Here is an 18543-nt window from a genome sequence, read left to right as displayed (position 1 = left end):
CTGAAATCCAGACCGGACCATCGTCCCGTGACCAAGCCCAAGCTTTTCAAGCCCACTCTCTATAAATTGTATTGTGAGGGATCTCTCCCGCGTGAACCCAAAAATGTCACTGGGCCGCGCAGGAATCGTGTCCTTACAGGTGTTTTTAAAATTGATTTTAGTTTTTTTAACAAACAACTTAAATTAAAATACATTCAGGAAACAAATTTAAAATTTATCTTTCCCAAAATCATGTTTTTGGAAACTTATTTCAATATCAGCCCGTTGGACATCTTTTTCTTTAACTTGGAGAACCCAATTCATCTCTTCCATTTTTCAGAGGGTCTTTTGTACGAAAATTGATGGGCCGGCCCTCTTTGTTATTTCCACCCTCCAGGGCTTGGCCTCCCCCTCTGAATAATATTGTGAATTACCAACATAAAAAAGGTTTTTACCCTTAATGAAAACACATTTTAAATATGACGAACTAAATAGTTGTTTGTGATTTGGAGGAAGATTATGTCCATTTTAACGTTAATGTTATATTTTTTTGAGTTCAATAGTGTACATAAAATCATTTGACTTTAAAATTTTAATTGACGTGATACTTGACTTTTAGATTTGTAATATTTAATTTGAATCATCAAAAAGATCATTTCAAATGAAGATTCTCCAAATAAGGGAGCAAGGTTTAAAAGAAGTGTAACAAAAAAATGGCTAAAAATATTAGCTAGACTATTTCAAGACAATGGCATATCTCTACAGATTATGAAAGAGGTTCAAAATCTGTAGCAGAAGATCATATCAGGATCGGATGAAACAATGCCTGAAAAGATGGTCCAGAAACAGCTGATGATGCAAGAGGTAGAGAAACTTCTAAAGACACTTAACAAAAGAGAAGAACATATATTGAGATTACGCTTTGGACCCAATGGAGAGCCACCTAGGTCCTGTGAAGAGACAGGAAGACTGTTAAAGCTGTTGAGGGAGAGGGTTAGCCAAATCTATGTCATTGCATTATCAAATTTACGACAGAGAAGTATGAAAGTCAATCTAGTAGCTAGAATTTTATGCTGTATAGATGTTCTTGATTTGATTAATAGAATTAGAAGATAGGAAACAAAATGAATATGGCAACTAAGATTTGTAAATTTTACCATATCAATTTTTTTTTTTTTTTGAGCTGTCATAAATCAAGAAATAGGAATTTGTATATTCCTTTGCTCAATGCTTTGGATTTCTCAAAAAAAAAAAAAAAAAAAAAAAAAGGGAAAGCTCAATGCTTTGGTCATTTCCCATTTTGATTAGGGAAACTTATTACATACCTTGGGAGCATTGCTCCTTCCTCTCACATGAGGGGTGAGCCTTATGGTGGGACCCACGTGTAAGGTCTGCCTCTCATGTGAGACAAGGGAACAATGCTCTCGGAGTATATAATAATTTTCCTTCCATTAGAGATGAAGTGAGTAGATATGATTTGTGCTAAGTACGATATGATGGTCAAGCAGGGCACTCTATTATGCTTGTCATGTGCTTTGTTCCTTGTCATGCACCCAAACCTCATAGATACATGACAACAATGCGCACCAAAAAAAAAATCACTATACAAGCGTGTAAGACCCCCAATAAAGTTAAATTTAGTAAAAATTATAAACTATATTGAATATTCTCTAAAATAAAAAAACAAAAACTTACAGTTCGTCATTAGCTAATCTCCAATAAATCAATAATTAAAAGAAAGTTCATAGAAAATTAAAAATTGACAAAAAGGTTCACAAATTTCAAATCTTCCAACCGTCACTAAACTGTAGTGTCAAATTCTAACACACTTCTCACATTCTCCCCCTCAGTGATAGCCCAAATCTGAAATATAAAAAAGAGGTTGAGCACTTGAGCTTGACAGCCCAACAAGGCAACAAGTAATCAAAATTCGCAAAAGTTGGATCAAGTATATACACAAGTAAAATAAATAACTATGTATAGGATAAAACTCATAGACTTAAAAATGATTTACACATCTGGTCAAATTTTCATATATTAACAATTTTTAATTAGGACTATGGTCACAATGTATCCTCAAGACTTGGCCAAGAAACAGATACCGGTCCATGAAAAATGCTGAAAGTCCACAAATATATGTCACTTCATGCCTCCCCAAATATTTACCTACATAAAACTCCCCTACCTTCAAATCCACCTTATTGTTTCACAAATCCAATCTTTATGTCTTCATATTTCTTCCTTTACGTAACATTGAATTGCTTGTCAAAGATTTGTATTTAGATTGTGACAATTATATATATATATATATATATATATGAATGATTGACTTGGAATTTTGTTTTTATAAGGCAGTAGTTGAAACGAGGGGCGTAGCTAGGATTTTTTAATTAAGGGGGCCGAATTATAGTATTTTTATAATATTATGAACACTAATATATCCATAAACTGGCTAGTTCACCATAAACACACAAAAAAATCCAAAAAAAGAGAGAATATTTTGCATCAAAATTATGTCTACTGTGAGTCTTTCCTAGAATAAAATTAATTTATTATCATCAAATCATAAATTCTAAATTTTGTTATGAGTGTCTTAAATTCGTCCATTATCATCAAATCATTAAAGAAGAACATTTTGCATTAAAATTTTTTTGATTGATATAGGCGTCTTAAATTCTGAATGACTAATATCAATTTTCTTAAAGAATATGTTAATTGCTTTTGGTTTGCTCATATTTCTTTTAGCTTTAATATGACTCAAGAATTAACCTAAAAATAACTTTTGTTTTTTACAAAAAAAATTGAATTATATAGATGTTACTCACATTCAAGAAAAACAAATTCTCACTATTATTTTAAATAACATCCACCTCATGATTCATATATATATATTTTAATGAATTATCCACCCAACACAACCCCACATGCTTACACTTGCAAGTTCACTCTACCATTTTAGGAGCGAAGAGATTTAAAAAAAAGAAAAAGAAAAAAGAAAAAAGAACAAATTTTTTTACTAAAGGTTAAGGTTTATAGCTTTGTTTGGTTGTGTTGAGATGAGCTCTTTTTTTTTTTTTTTGGGGGGGGGGGGGGGTTAATAACAACTAAACAATGGGGCTGGCAGCAATACTGAGGTGAAAGAGCAAAAGACACTAGCTTGAGAATGAAAATGAAGAGAAAAATGTATGGGCTGACATTTATACTATTTAAAGAGAGTGAGTCACTATCCATTGGATTAAATACAAATCTTTGGACAATTGGAGAGCCTAATTATTATTTTATTTGTGAAGAAGCCTTACCTGTTAGACAAAGTTTATATCTTCTGACTAAATGGAGGGGCGGACCTGTATCTTTTTGCTATGTATGTTATGGAGAAGATTTAAAAATTAGGGGGGGGGGGGGGGTGTGGGGATGGCCCCCAACGAGCAAGGTGGCTCCACCCATGGTTGAAACTAGTCAGTTCTCATCATCACTCTAAGTCTAATAAAAAGAAAACATAAATCACACTAATGGCAAGAATTAAGCACCTGAACACCCAAGAATAAAAGTCAAATTAAAAATAAAATAAATAAATAACCTTAAAAAATAGAAGAAACTTCCTAAGGCTTATAGTGTAGCCAGGCAGTGAACAACTTTCGGTTCTCACAGATTTTCTTTCATTTATTATCATTGTCAATTAGATTTAATAGAAAAAGAAGAAAAAAAAAAGATTTTTCAGGGTTCTTATCTCAAAAATCTCGAGGATTTTCAAGTCTCCTCTCCTAAAGTATGTAAATTACTAGCCCCAATGCCAAAACATACTAAGTTGCCCCTTCAATTTTTTGTTTTTTAAACCACGTATCACATAGTCACATTAATGTGCCATGTTCATTGTAGAAAGTAGAAACTATCCAGTGCATGTGGGAAAGTAGATTGTTTGAATTTTGATTTGAAAAAATTTCCATCAATCGTAAACCGGGCTATGTTCAAATGTTGAGGAAAAAAAAAGCAACCATGACTTTTAATATTCACTTGGAAATTAATCAACATTCTTAATGAAATTTGATTAAGAATGTGTGGTGATACAATCATGTTACCAGCAGCATTCAAAAATAAAAACAATTTAAAGCCACTCCAAGTTTAGATCATGTTTAATGTTTCTGTTAAAGTTTCATCGTGATGGACAAAGTTTAGCTCAAAACTGGTTTGAAGTTATTTTCTCTAACCCTTTATGTAACGTGACAATTTATAAGACTAATTAATTCTACCACCTTGTGAGTTTCTTTTGAATAATCCCATATTCAATTTTCTGTCTCATGTACACAAATTCCAATTGCCTTGTGAAGTTTCTTTGAATAATTCCATATTAATAGCTCAATTTTCTGTCTCGTTTACACAAATTCCAATTGCCTAGAATGTGTCACCATCCTAAAACAGACTCCAACTACGGGCGCATGGAAATTTCTCCTGCTAGAAAGATTGAATGATTTGTAATTGAAAGTTTAAATAATTTGAAATTGGCCAAATTCCAAAGGGAAATAGAAGAATATGATCAAGAAAGATCAAATTCCAATTGAATGATCATTTACCAGGAAGATCAACCATTAACATCTTATTTGACTCCCGTCACAATATACTCAATATTTTAGTGTTAGAAAACATAAAAAGATAACATATTCATTGTATTTTGTTTATCAAGTTTCATATATATATTTTTAATGAATACAGCCACTTTCTTCAAGAGGTGTAAATCCACTGATGAATTAAAAGATTTTAATAGTTAGATAACAATTTATGTTCTTATGTAATTATCCCTAAATTTTATTACTTATATGCATATTATTTTTATTCTCCTGTTATTAAAACTATAGTTTGCTTAGTTTCATTTTTCTCCTACATTTGTTTTCCTTTGATCAGGTTTTAAATGTTAAAAGATATTGATAAAATTGAAAAGATTTCCTTTTTATTATTTTGTGTGAGAACTCGTTTCCCTCTCCCTTCTATGTGTGTGTTTGTTTCTCAAAAAAAAAAAAAAAAAAAGAAAGAAGAAAAAGAAATTGTGATGGATTTTGACATAAAAATAATTAATAGTGTGTAATTATAATTTTTTTTGCAAGTCAACTATTACCTTATGATTACTTTGGCAGGCTAGGGCAATTACCCCCCCCCCCCCCCCTCCCCCATCTTTGCTTTCGCCCTTGACTCCCATAATGGGGGAGTTCAAAACCCTCTCTCCTAAATCTCAAACACTCTGTACATGGGGTTATTAATTGAATTACAAGGTTCTTAACAAGATTAATGGTTGATAATGCCTATCAATTGACCTTAAAAAAATTAATTAAAAAATATGTTGTTTAATTGGGGGAAGATGCAATATGGTACGGTATTGATAATTTTGGCTAACATTTTAATTAAATAGTTTGTCTATCGAATATCGATTGATAAGTCACAAAAAACACAAAAAAAAAAAAAAAATTGTAATAACATCTATAATCCAATTATTTGTTTTAAAATAGATCTAAAAATACAACTTAAAAATAGAGATTAAAAAAACCCTTATTATTATGAGAGATGTTACGTCTACAATATTTTTACAACAAATCACAAGTGGTTAGTTATTATTTGTTCAAATTTGAAACTAACACTAAGATTACTTTTTTGTCACAACAATAACAACTAGTAACAATCTGCCACTTAGAATTTGTTGTAAAAATATTGTAGATATATCATTTCTCTATTATTATTAGTATTTTTTTTTTTAAAAGGAGAAACTTCGCTCATGATAGAAAATTCATCTAGCCCCCTCTTGCTGTGAAGATTTGGGTCAGTCTTACCATTTGACCAAAGACTTTTAAATACATAGAAGTCCATATGATCATATCACATGCGACTCTATCTTCTTGTGTGGTATACTAGTCATATTATTCATATTACTTTTGCTCTTGCAGATGGGCCCTAATGGGTAGGGTGTCATTATGATCACGCCTAGGTAAAAAACCCAACTCAAGTCACTCCTTTACCCATTTTTCATTCATTAAAAATAATAATCATATCACTGTGCCAATCAAGGTGACGTGTTATAAAACCGCACATTCAAGAGGTTTTTTTTTTTTTTTTTTTTTTTTTTTTTTTTTTTAAAGTTACAATATGCTACTAGCCTCCCAGCCCAAAATTTTCCCTCCAAACTCTAAAATATTTTATGCATGTCGAGGTGTTAATTAAACTACAAGACTCTTAACTTCATTTTTTCTTTTTAGTACAATTTTTCTAAACTATCTCATTTTCAAAAGTGGTACCAAACATGCTTGTAACCTGGTGACATTGCTATCAACAATTCAATATAGTATCTAGTTGATTCTGCTAGAGGAGAGAGCTATGGCCAAATTACTATACATGATTAATTTCATGTTCTTAATTGTTTTTTTAAGATGTAATTGCAATTGACAGAATAAAGTGCCACGTTGATACTTAAATTGTAAAAGTACATGTACTAAAAGCGCAGAAATAAACTCATTCTGTCTAGAATTTTGGAAAACCTGAACTATTTTCTATTCAAAATAGAGCTTAAGGAGATAATATTATTGTAGTCAGCAACAAAGTGGTTGGAAACATTACCACCAATTGGGTCTCTTAGTTTGTGATTAAATCTGGGTCTCACTGCTTATAAGTTATACCCATGCCTATAAAGATCTCACACGTGAACATACGCCAAAGCATATCTGTAGCAAAGGAAAATTTTTAAATTTATTACCAATTTTACTATAAAAGATTTATAAACTAGTGTGACCATGAATATAATTGATGTTATAATAACAATAAAATAAATAATTTTCTTAATTAATTTTTTAAATACAGTATTAATTTATTATAAATAAGTTTACAAATTGACGTGACAATAATAGGTGTCATATCAACAACATAATAAGTTAGTTTAAAAGTTGATACAAAACCATTGCACACCCGTGGTGTGATGGTCACCGGGAGGCAAGGGTCAGGATTCAAGTTTTTAAAATGGAGTTTTACACATATATATACACTTAGATTACTCTATAGTAAAATTTCTATCTTGTAGAATTTTGTAGACCTATATAGTAAATTTTTCAATAGTTGAAACATCACTATTTGACAAATCAAATTGTAAAACTTATGTAATTTGTAGTATTTCTAATGTCATTCATCTTTGAGAGTGAAACCTAAAGAGAAAAAAAAGACCACCAAGATGGCAAGATGTCATGACTTCATATATGACTACTTCCATTCCATGATTCCATGTTACCTGAAAGTCATGATTTTCAAAATTTTCTAGCGTTGAACAACATTTAAAACTAATTGTAGAAAGTACAGGGTAATTGCTTTTTAGAACCGTAACACCTTATATCTTCTGTATACACTATACAATATGATTTTAAATAAATTCCGAAACCTTGCCTTCATTTTTCTGAATCAGTGTTCTTAACCTTTCCAGAAAAATTGAAATCCCGATACCTATTAAAACCATTTTGCGTTTTCCATAGGGAGAATGTGCTTTTCACAGGTAGTTTGGTCCCTTTTGTTAGCAGTCCTCTTGGGTGGAGCTCTTACTCAAGTAGGGTGCTTAGATTTTAATTTTTCAACCTTCAAAAAAGAAGATGAGCATAAACTAATTATCACCGAGGGCACTACAATTTTATTGAATGCAGTCCAAGTTACACCAGATGTTGCTAATGATCCTATCACAAATTATTCTGGACGTATCTTTTACAACAAGCCATTCAGATTGTGGAGCAAGAGCAAAAAGATCACAGCATCTTTCAATACCACCTTTGATCTTAGAATCACTCCAGATTTGTGTCTCCAAAGCTGTCTCCAGTAGGCGAAGGCATGGCCTTTATATTAGCTGCAGATACCACTCTTCCACAGAAAAGCGAAGGACAGTGGCTTGGGATTTTAAATGCAATCACCAATGGATCCCCTCAAGCAAAAATAGTGGCAGTAGAATTTGACACAAGAAAGAGCTACCAAGAAGATATTGATGATAACCATGTTGGCTTGGATGTAAATAGCATCCACTCAATCGAACAAGTATCTTTAACGAAGTATGGGATCAATCTTTCTGAAACATATTTGTATGATGCAATAAAGGTAAGGGTTCAGTATGATGGCAAAGTGATGAATGTCTCTGCTAAGACTAATAAAACAAGCGAGTATCAGCTAATTTCTCTGCCTCTTGAGCTCTCTAGCTATCTTCCAGAGAAGGTTTTTGTAGGATTCTCAGCTTCAACCGGCAATGCCATTCAAACAAACTGCTTAAGAACGTGGGAATTTCATAGTTCAGATGTTGCTGATGAAGAATTAGAGATGTTGTGGGTATGGATCACAGTTCCAGTAGTGCTTATTGTATTAAGCATGATTGTGTTTTACTTGTATTGGCAGAATAAACACAGAGAGCAATCAGAGGATGAATATCCAAGGATAGAAGACCAGATTCAAGGGTCCTCTATGGCTCCACAAAAATTCAAATTCAAAGATCTGAGAAAGGCAACTGGCAACTTCAACCCCAGAAACAAGCTTGGAAAAGGTGGCTTTGGAACAGTCTATAAGGGATTCTTAGCAAGTAAGGAGGTAGCTGTGAAGAGAATCTCAAAGGATTCAAGTCAAGGCAAACAAGAATTCATAGCAGAAGTTACAACAATTGGTAGCCTCCATCACAAGAATCTTGTGAGATTGATCGGCTGGTGCTATAAAAGGCGTGAGCTTCTTCTTGTGTATGAGTTCATGCCAAACTGTAGCCTAGACAAGTTCATATTTGGCAATGAGAAACTAGGCATGGAGGAACCAACACTCAGTTGGGAAAGAAGGCACACCATAATTTATGGGGTGGCTCAGGCATTGGATTATCTTCATAATGGGTGTGAAAAGAGGGTGCTTCATCGAGACATAAAAGCCAGCAACATAATGTTGGACTCAGAGTTCAATGCAAAGTTGGGAGACTTTGGACTAGCTCGTACCCTTCAACAAAGCGAAAATACTCACCACACAACTAAAGTCATTGCAGGAACACCGGGTTATATGGCTCCAGAAACTTTTCTTACTGGTAGGGCAACTGTAGAAACCGATGTCTATGCATTTGGTGTTCTTGTATTGGAAGTTGTCAGTGGAAGGAAGCCTGGAAATCAGAATGAGCAAAGTGACTACAACAACAAAAACAACATTGTGTATTGGCTATGGGATCTTCACAGGCAGGAAAGGATACTTGATGCCATTGATTCGAGATTGTCCAACGAATTTGATGAGGAAGGAATGCTGAGCATGCTTGTTTTGGCATTGGCTTGTTGCCATCCAAATCCACACCAGAGACCCTCCATGAGAACAGTTTTGCAGGTACTTACAGGGGAAGTGCCTCCACCACTGGTGCCCACAGAAAGACCTGCTTTTGTGTGGCCAGCCATGCCTCCTTCATTCAGGGAGGATGCTGAAAACTTTTGCAGTGGAAGCCAACTTAGTCCATTCACAAAACTGACTGGGAGATGAATCATGCCACGACCTAGAATTGGAATGTGAAGGTATTATATTGTTAGAAAAATGTCTTTGATTATCTATTAGTTAGTTCATGATGGAGATGTTACCTCTCAAGGTTTATCTTTGTTCGGTATGGAGATGCTATCTCTTAGGAATTTTCTTATCAAATAGGTGTTGTTTTCTTTATCCTTGTAAGGTGTTTGGATTCCTACCATTGTAAGATATTGAATTATTTTATACTAGCCTTATCACACACGTTTTGGAATGAAGTTTTTTTATTTAATGGCCCTATTTTGTAGAAAAAAAAACTGTGTTTTTATTATATTTATATATATATATATATATATATATTAGTATCTAATTTATAAGTGGCGCGTGCTTAGAGACTCTCTTATTTTTTTGGTAAAGGTTAGGGGTGTGATGAAAAAAATATTTCATCTACAAATGCATAACACTTATCACACTCCTAGGTATTTTGTGATTGGGAAATATAGTGATCCCAAATTATAACAAGATAGTGACCCTATTTTTTAGGCAATATTTTAGTGGGAGTTAGAATTGTATTTTTACTGAATTGTTCTTTAGTTTTGTCTCTATTTAAACATAGGGATGTAAGAGCATTTTTGAACAAAAAAAAATAAGGAACCCAAATAGGAATAGCCACTTAAATAGTATTATGGATAAAATTTTCATCTTAGTCATTTGCAGTAATTCGATTTCTTTGAGGTCCGGTCCCCTTAAGAAAGAGACCAGAAACTTGCAAGCATTACATGCACATTTCATGGAACATTGTCCACCCAGCGTATGATCTTGTTTTAATCAGCAGAGGTTGACATGTTTATACAACATTAGTTTCAGTTTGTTGAAAATTGAGATTGGAATAAAACACATGGCAATGTTCACAAATATGTCAGAAGTTTAAAAACTGTACATATAAGCATAAATTCTTACCATTTTATATTTTAAGTTCCATTCCACTTTAATTTTACAAGCATATTATTCAATTTTAATATCCAGAAGTTGGGTATCAATCTTGTCATCATTATTGAGTCATCCAATCAAAATGTTGAATTTGTCTCAAATGTCTTGAAGAGTAGGATATATAGTAGAAAAAATAATATAAAGAAAAATAAACTAATTTAATTTTCAAAGTAAGAAATGCATGACTAATTAAAACTTACTTCATTAGCAACATATCTCAAAGATCAACCTACTCAAAGCATTCATTGAGAGAGAGAGAGAGAGCAACTGGGAATGGAAAAAACAATTATCAAAGATACAATTTACAAGTAACAAAGAAAAATAACCCAACATAGAAGCAGCAGTTTCTAATATAAACAAATGCTTGCTCTTTAAATAGAAAAAAATAGATTGGTCAAAGACATAACTATGAAGAGATTCAAGAGAACTGGAGAGGTATATGGAAGATAGCAAACAAATGAAGGTGAAGATAGCACTGGTTAGTCACTTTAAAAATCTGTTTTTCTCACTTGAAAACAAAATGTAGTCGGGCTCATTAAAGTGGAAAAAAAAATATATGTTAGGTGAATTGTTTTCTAAAAACCAAACTTAAAAATGGCTATTAAATTTACTGTGTAAACATAATTCAAAATTGAATACATCTTTTTTTTTTTTACTTGATTGAATACATGTTTTAGGTGTTTTTAAAATTGATTTTAGTTCTTTTAACAAACAACTTAGATTAAAATATATTCGGGAAACAAATTTAAAATTTATCTTTCACAATTAAAATCTATACAAAATCATATTTTGGGAAACTCATTTCAATATCAGCCTGTTGGGCATTTTTCTTCAACTTGGGGAACACAATCCATCTCTTCCATTTTTCAGAGGGTATTTTGTACAAAAGTTGATGGGCCGGCCCTCCCCCTTTGAATAATATTGTGAATTACCAACATAAAAAAGGTTTTTACCCTTAATGAAAACACATTTTAAATATGACGAACTAATAGTTGTTTGTGATTTGGAGGAAGATCATGTCAATTTAAGGTTAATGTTATATTTTTTTTGAGTTCAATAGTGTATGTAAAATTATTTCGCTTTAAAATTTTAATTGACGTGATACTTGATTTTTAGATTTGTAATATTTAATCTGAATCATCAAAAAGATCATTTCAAATGAAGATTCTCCAAATAAGGGAACAAAGTTTAAAAGAAGTGTAATAAAAAAAAAAAAAAAGCTAAAAAGATTAGCTAGACTATTTTAAGAAAATGACATATCTCTACAGATTTTGAACGAGGTTCAAAATCTGTTGCAAAAGATCATATCAGGACACTTAACAAAAGACAGATTATATATTGAGATTACGCTTTGGACTCAATGGAGAGCCACCTAGGTCCTGTGAAGAGATAGGAAGACTGTTAAAGCTGTCGAGGGAGAGGGTTTGCCAGATCTACGTCATTGTATTATCAAATTTATGACAGAGAAGTATCAAAGACAATCTAGTAGAATTTTATGCTGTATAGATGTTCTTGATTTGATTAATAGAATTAGAAGATAAGAAACAAAAAAAATATGGCAACTAAGATTTGTACATTTTTATCATATCATCTTTTTGAGCTATCATATCATTTTCGTTGATTATTTCCCATTTTAGGGTCCATTTGGTTGAGAGGATGGAAAAGTGGGAGATAGAAAATGAGGAGGGGTAGAAAAGTGGGTAGATAGAAAACATTTAGTTTTCTCTCTGTGTGTTTGGTTAAGAGAGTAGAAAAATGAAGAGATAAAAAACTATTTTATTTAGTTGAGTAGAAAAATAAGAGGATAAAAAATGTAGTTTGTAAAAATTTGCTCTTATGTCCCTAGTACATAAAAAAAATATTTTTTTAATAGTTTATAAAAATTAATTTGTTTAATTATTACAAACTAACACAACTAATAAAACATCTAGCAAAAGAAAAACTAATAATAATAATAAAAAAAAAGTTTCAGTTTGATATGAAAAAAAAGGGAAGCAAAATATTAAAACAAAGTCAAGTTCAACACCAGCCAAAAACAAAAAGAAGAAAAAGGAAGTAAAAAAAAGAAGAAAAAAAAAGGCAACATTTAAATAAGGGGATAGTAGATGGGTTATTTCCAATCAAACCCACTTCCTCTTCACTTTTCTATCTAGTTTTCTCCCCAAATTAAGGAGAAATTTTTTTCCTCTTAAATGGTGGACCTGGGGAGAAAACTCCCCCCCCCCCCCCCCTGCCCCAAACCAAAACATCCCCCCTCATTTTCTCTCCCCCTATCATTTCACCACAACCCAACATACCCATTAGAAATGAATTAGAAGAGATGTTCGGAATACAATGATGGAAGCGGACATTCTATCATGCTTTCATGCGCCGGTTTTTTTTCTTTCTGGAGAAAGAGCTTCATGTGCTTTGTTTCTTGTCACATACCCAAACACAATTTATGAGCTAGACACTTGACAAAAACGCACACCCAAAAAAAAAAAAAAAAAGCTTCACCTTACAAGTTACAAGTGTGCAAGCCCCAATAAAGTTCAATAATTATTCTCTAAAAGGGATTTAGTAACAATTATAAATTATAGTGAATATTCCCTCCAAAGCAAAATCTCACGGTTCATCATTAGCTAATCTCCAATATATCAATAATTAAAAGAAAGTTCATAGAAAATTAAAATTGACAAAAAGGTTCACAAATTTCAAATCTTCTAACCGTCACTAAACAGTAGTGTCAAATTCTAATACTCTTCTCACATTCTCCCCCTCAATGATAGCCCAAATGTACTACTCCCAAAATATGAAATATAAAAAAAGAGGTGAGCACTTGAGCTTGACAGCCCAACAAGGCAACAAGTAATCAAAATTCGCAAAAGTTTTTCTCTTTTTTTGATAATCAAAATTCGCAAAAGTTGGATCAAGCATGTATACAAGTAAAATAAATAACTATGTATAGGATAAAACTCATAGACTTAAAAATGATTTAACATGTGGTCAAATTTTCATACACTTTACAATTTTTAAGACTATGGTCACAATGTATCCCCAAGACTTGGCCAAGAAACATATAACGGTCCATGAAAAATGCTGAAAGTCCACAAATGTCACTTCATGCCTCCCCAAAGATTTACCGACATAAAACTCCCCTACCTTCAAATCCACCTCATTGTTTCACAAATTCAATCTTTATGTCTTCAAATTTCTTCCCTTACGTTAACATTGAATTTCTTGTCAAAGATTTGTATTTAGATTGTGACAATTTATGTGTGTGTATATATATATATATATATATATGAGATTAAATTCAATAAGAACATAGTGTAAACACCTCTTTTTACACCAACTAATCAAATGGTGCCACCTTAGTTTTTAAAACTTGATTTCACTTAAAAGATTACAGCCTAATAAACATGATTACTATACCCTTAAATATATTCAAATATTAATTTTATTAAAAAAAAAAGATAAAACAAAAATTTCGGATCCAAACAGCTGGAGACTTCATCGAAGTAAGGAGTAGCCACCATCAATGATGTCGTTCATCCCAGCCCAAGAACAAATCCTATAACCAAAAAACAAAGAGAAATTTCACACACACAAGAAAGCAACTGACTTTACTTAGTTGAATATGACATCAAAAATTTTGATACCCAGATCAAAATTCAAAGAACCCAGTTGGGGTACGCAAAATCTAAAAGAAAAAGATGAAGGATTTGAGCTTCTAAAGGAAAAAAGTTGACCAATCAAGAGAAAAAGTATTCATGGAAACTAAAAATGTGAAGGTGAAGAGAGGGAGTTGAAGAAGGAATCTTTTTGGGTTTTCCATAGAGAGGCGGCAATTGGAGAGGACATGAGAGTTAGTGGCAGCAGTTGTGGTGGTAGCGAGTGTGGTTTGGTGCTGATGGTGCAAGGGATGTGGTGGACATAACAGAGAAGAAGACAAGGAGACCGGAGCACATTTCTTTTTTATAAAATTAATATTCAAATATATTTAAGGGTATAGTAATCATGTGGCTGTAATATTTTAAGTGAAATCAAGTTTAAAAAAATTGAGGTGGCACCGTTTGATTAATGGGTGTAAAAAGGAGTGTTTACACCACGGCCTTATTAAATTATATATATATATATATATATGAATGAATGATTGACTTGGAATTCTGTTTTTATAAGGCAGTAGTTGAATCTTGAAACTGGTCAATTCTCATCATCACTCTAAATCTAATAAAAAGAAAACATAAATCGCACCACTGGCAAGAATTAATAAGCATCTGACTGTTTCTTCAAAAAAAAAAAAAAAAAAAAAGCATCTGACACCCAAGAATAAAAGTCAAATTAAAAATAAAGTAAAATAAATAACCTTAAAAAATAGAAGAAACTTCCTAAGGCTTATAGAGTAACCAGGCAGTGAGCAATTTTCGGTTCTCACAGATTTTCTTTTATTTATTATCATTGTCAATTAGATTTAATAGAAAAAGAAAAAAAAAAAAGATTTTTCAGGGTTCTTATCTCAAAAATCTCAAGGAATATTTTTTAGTCTCCTATCCTAAAGGTACGTAAATTACTAACCCCAATGCCAAAACATACTAAGTTGCCCCTTCAATTTTTTGTTTTTTTAAACCAGGTATCACATAGTCCCATTCACTCTCCACCATAATGTGCCATGTTCATTGTAGAAAGTAGAAACTATCCAGTGCATGTGGGAAAGTATATTGTTTGAATATTGGTTAGAAAAAATTTCCATCAATCATAAATCGGGCTATGTTCAAATATTAAGGGAAAAAAAAAGCAACCATGACTTTTAATACTCACTTCCAAATTAATCAGCATTCTTAATGAAATTTGATTAAGAATGTGTGGTGATACAATCATGTTATTATCAGCAGCATTCAGAAAAAAAGAAAAAAAAAGAAGAAGAAGAAGTTGAAGCTACTCGTGCAGATCATGTTTAGTGTTTTTGTTAGGCCAAGTCTCATCGCGATGGATGAAAAATAGCTCAAAACTGGTTTGAAGTTATTTTCTCAATGTCACAATTTGTAAGACTAATTAATCCTCCCCACCTTGTGAAGTTTTTTTGAATAATCCCATATTCAATTTTCTGTCTCATGCAGACAAATTCCAATTGCCTCGTGAAATTTCTTTGACTAATTCCATATTAATCGTTCAATTTTCTGTCTCATTTACACAAATTCCAATTGCCTAGAATGTGTCACCATCCTAAAACAGACTCCAACTACAGGTGTATGGAAATTTCTTCTGCTAGAAAGATTGAATAATTTGTAATTGGCCAAATTCCAAAGGGAAAGAGAAGAATATGATCAAGAAAGATCAAAGTCCAATTGAATGATCTTTTACCAAGAAGATCAACCATTAACAACTTATTTGACTCCCGTCAAAGTATAGTCAATATTTTAGTGTTAGAAAACAGAAAAAGATAACATATTCGTTATACTTTGTTTGTCAAGTTTCATTTTTTTAATGAATAAGCTACTTTCTTCGACGGGTAAAAATCCACTCACAATTTAAATGTTTTTTTAATAGTTAGATAGATACCAATTTTTGTTCTTATGTAATTATCCCGAAATTTTATTACTTATACGCAATTTATATGGTTTCTTTAGTTTCATTTTTCTTCACCTACATATTTTTTTTTAAAGAAATAATTACAACATTCTGCTAATCCTGCAACTTGAACTTTTTCCTCCATAGACGCCCAAGTACTTTGTGCATGGGAATGTGATACAAGGCCTTTGGCTTTCTTCTCCTACATTTGTTTTCCTTTGATTGGTTTTTTTTTTTTTTTTTTTTTTTTTGGGAAGGCCCTTTGATTGGGTTTTAAATGTTAAAAGATATTGATAAAATAAAAAAGATTGCCTTTACTACTACTATTTTTTTTTTTGAGAGAGAGTTTCAACCTATGGCGTCCGCTCCTGATAATAGCTCTTTTTCATCAGACCAAGACACCAATCAGTTTTTGGTGTAGGCGGGGATTGAACCCCAGATCTCTTGTACAACCATCAGAGACTTTACCAGTTGGGCTAATTGAAACCCACTACTACTATTATTATTATTTTAGAGAGTTTCAACTTATGGGGTCCGGTCCTGATATTAGCTCTTTATCGTCAATTATTTTGTAATGGATTTTGACATAAAAATAATTAATAGTGAATTAATTATAATTATGATATAAAATAAATATAACAAGAAGAAATGCAATAAAAAATACACCTAAAAGGAAAATTTAACCCCCCCCCCTCCAAAAAAAAAAAATCAAATATATAAAGAGTGGGGGAGGTTGCAAGTCAACTATTGCCTTATGAATTCTTTGGCGGGCTAGGTCAATTACCCCCCAACTCTGCTTTTGCCCTTGACTCCCATAGTGGGGGAGTTTAAACCCCTCTCTCCTAAATTCCAAATACTTTTTACTTGGGTGGTATCAATTGAACCATAAAGTTCTTAACAAGATTAATGGTTGATAATGCCTATCAATTGATTTTTAAAAAAATGAATTAAAAAATATTTTGTTTAATTGGGGGAAGATGCAATAGGGTACTGTATTGATAATTTTGGCTAACATTTTAATTAAATAGTTTGTCTATCGAATATCGATTGATAAGTCACATGACACATAAAAAAAAAAATTTATAATAACATCTATAATCTAATTATTTGTTTTAAAACAGATCTAAAATACAACTTAAAATAGAGATTAAAAAAAAACATTATTATCATTATTTAAAAAATATAGGAGGAACTTTGCTCGTGACAGAAAATTCATGTAACCCACTCTTGTTGAGAAGATTTGGGTCAGACTTACCATTTGACCAATGACTTTTAAATATATAGAAGTCCATATGATTATGTCATACAACAGCCTATCTTCTTGTGTGGTGTATTAGTCATATTACCTCTGTTACTGCATGCCGTGCTTAGTGGATAGGGTGTTATTATGGTCATGTCTAGGTGAAAGATCTCAACTCAGGTTACTTTGCTTCCCATTTTTCGTTCATTAAAAAAATAGTCATATTATTGTAATAGTTACTTAAGGCGACATGTTATAAAACTGCACTTTCAAAAAAAAAAAAAAATTGAGAAAGATACAAATGCTGCTAATCTTCTAGCTTAAACCCTTTTACCCCTAGACCCCCAAATATTTTATGCATGTGCATATGCCAATTAAGTTAGAAGACTCTTAGTAACTCAATTTTTTTTTAGGTGCAAAAATTTCAAATTATCTCATTTTCAAAAATTCTAAAAATAAGTGGTACCAAACAAGCTTGTAACTCTGGTGACATTGCTTTCAACAATTCAATATGGTATCTAGTTGATTCTGCTAGAGGAGAGAGCTATGACCAAATTACTATGCATGATTAATTTCATGTTCTTAATTGTTTTTTAAGATGTAATTGCAACAGACAGAATAAAGTGTCACGTTGATACTTAAATAGTAAAAGTTCATGTACTAAAAACACAGAAATAAACTCATTCTGTCTAGAATTTTGGAAAACCTGAACTATATTCTATTCAAAATAGAGCTTAAGGAGATAATGTGATTGAAGTAAGCAACAAAGTAGTTGGAAACATTACCACCAATTAGGTCTCTTATTTTGTGATTAAATCTGGGTCTCACTGCTTATAAGTTATAACCATGCCTATAAAGATCTCACACCTGAAAATACCTCAAAGTATATCTGTAGCAAAGGAAATTTTTTAAATTTATTACCAATTTTAGTATAAAAGATTTACAAATTAGTGTGACTATGAATATAATTGATGTCACAATAACAATAAAATAAATAATTTTGTTAATTAATTTTTTAAGGATTGAGTTCAAGTTACACCTGGTGTAATTCTTAAGTAATATTATATCACTCAATATTTTTTAATTGGATGCGAATTTGGACAAATCCATCATTAAAATACATTATCTTCATATATTCTCTATGCTTGCATATTTTCAAGGTGATCAAAGATTAACAACCATGTCATTAATCAATTATTATTATTTTTAGATGCAATTGATCAATTATTTAAATTCAAATTTTTGTAGTTTAAAATAATGCATAAAAGACGAGTTTATGGATCGAATAGTAAATACCCTCTCCGTCTCAATTTGTT

The 18543-nt window shown here is 31.9% G+C and overlaps 1 pseudogene; it reads left to right on the top strand.

The window, feature by feature from the left end:
• Nucleotides 1-7438: 7438 nt before the first annotated feature.
• On the top strand, nt 7439-9468 carry LOC115983656 (annotated as a pseudogene).
• The last annotated feature ends 9075 nt before the right edge of the window (nt 9469-18543 follow it).

Source organism: Quercus lobata, chromosome 4 (assembly GCF_001633185.2).
Source record: "Quercus lobata isolate SW786 chromosome 4, ValleyOak3.0 Primary Assembly, whole genome shotgun sequence".
In the NCBI taxonomy this organism is placed as follows: Eukaryota; Viridiplantae; Streptophyta; class Magnoliopsida; order Fagales; family Fagaceae; genus Quercus; species Quercus lobata.
Note: the sequence above shows the minus strand (reverse complement) of the source record. Positions and strands in the feature narration are given on the sequence as shown.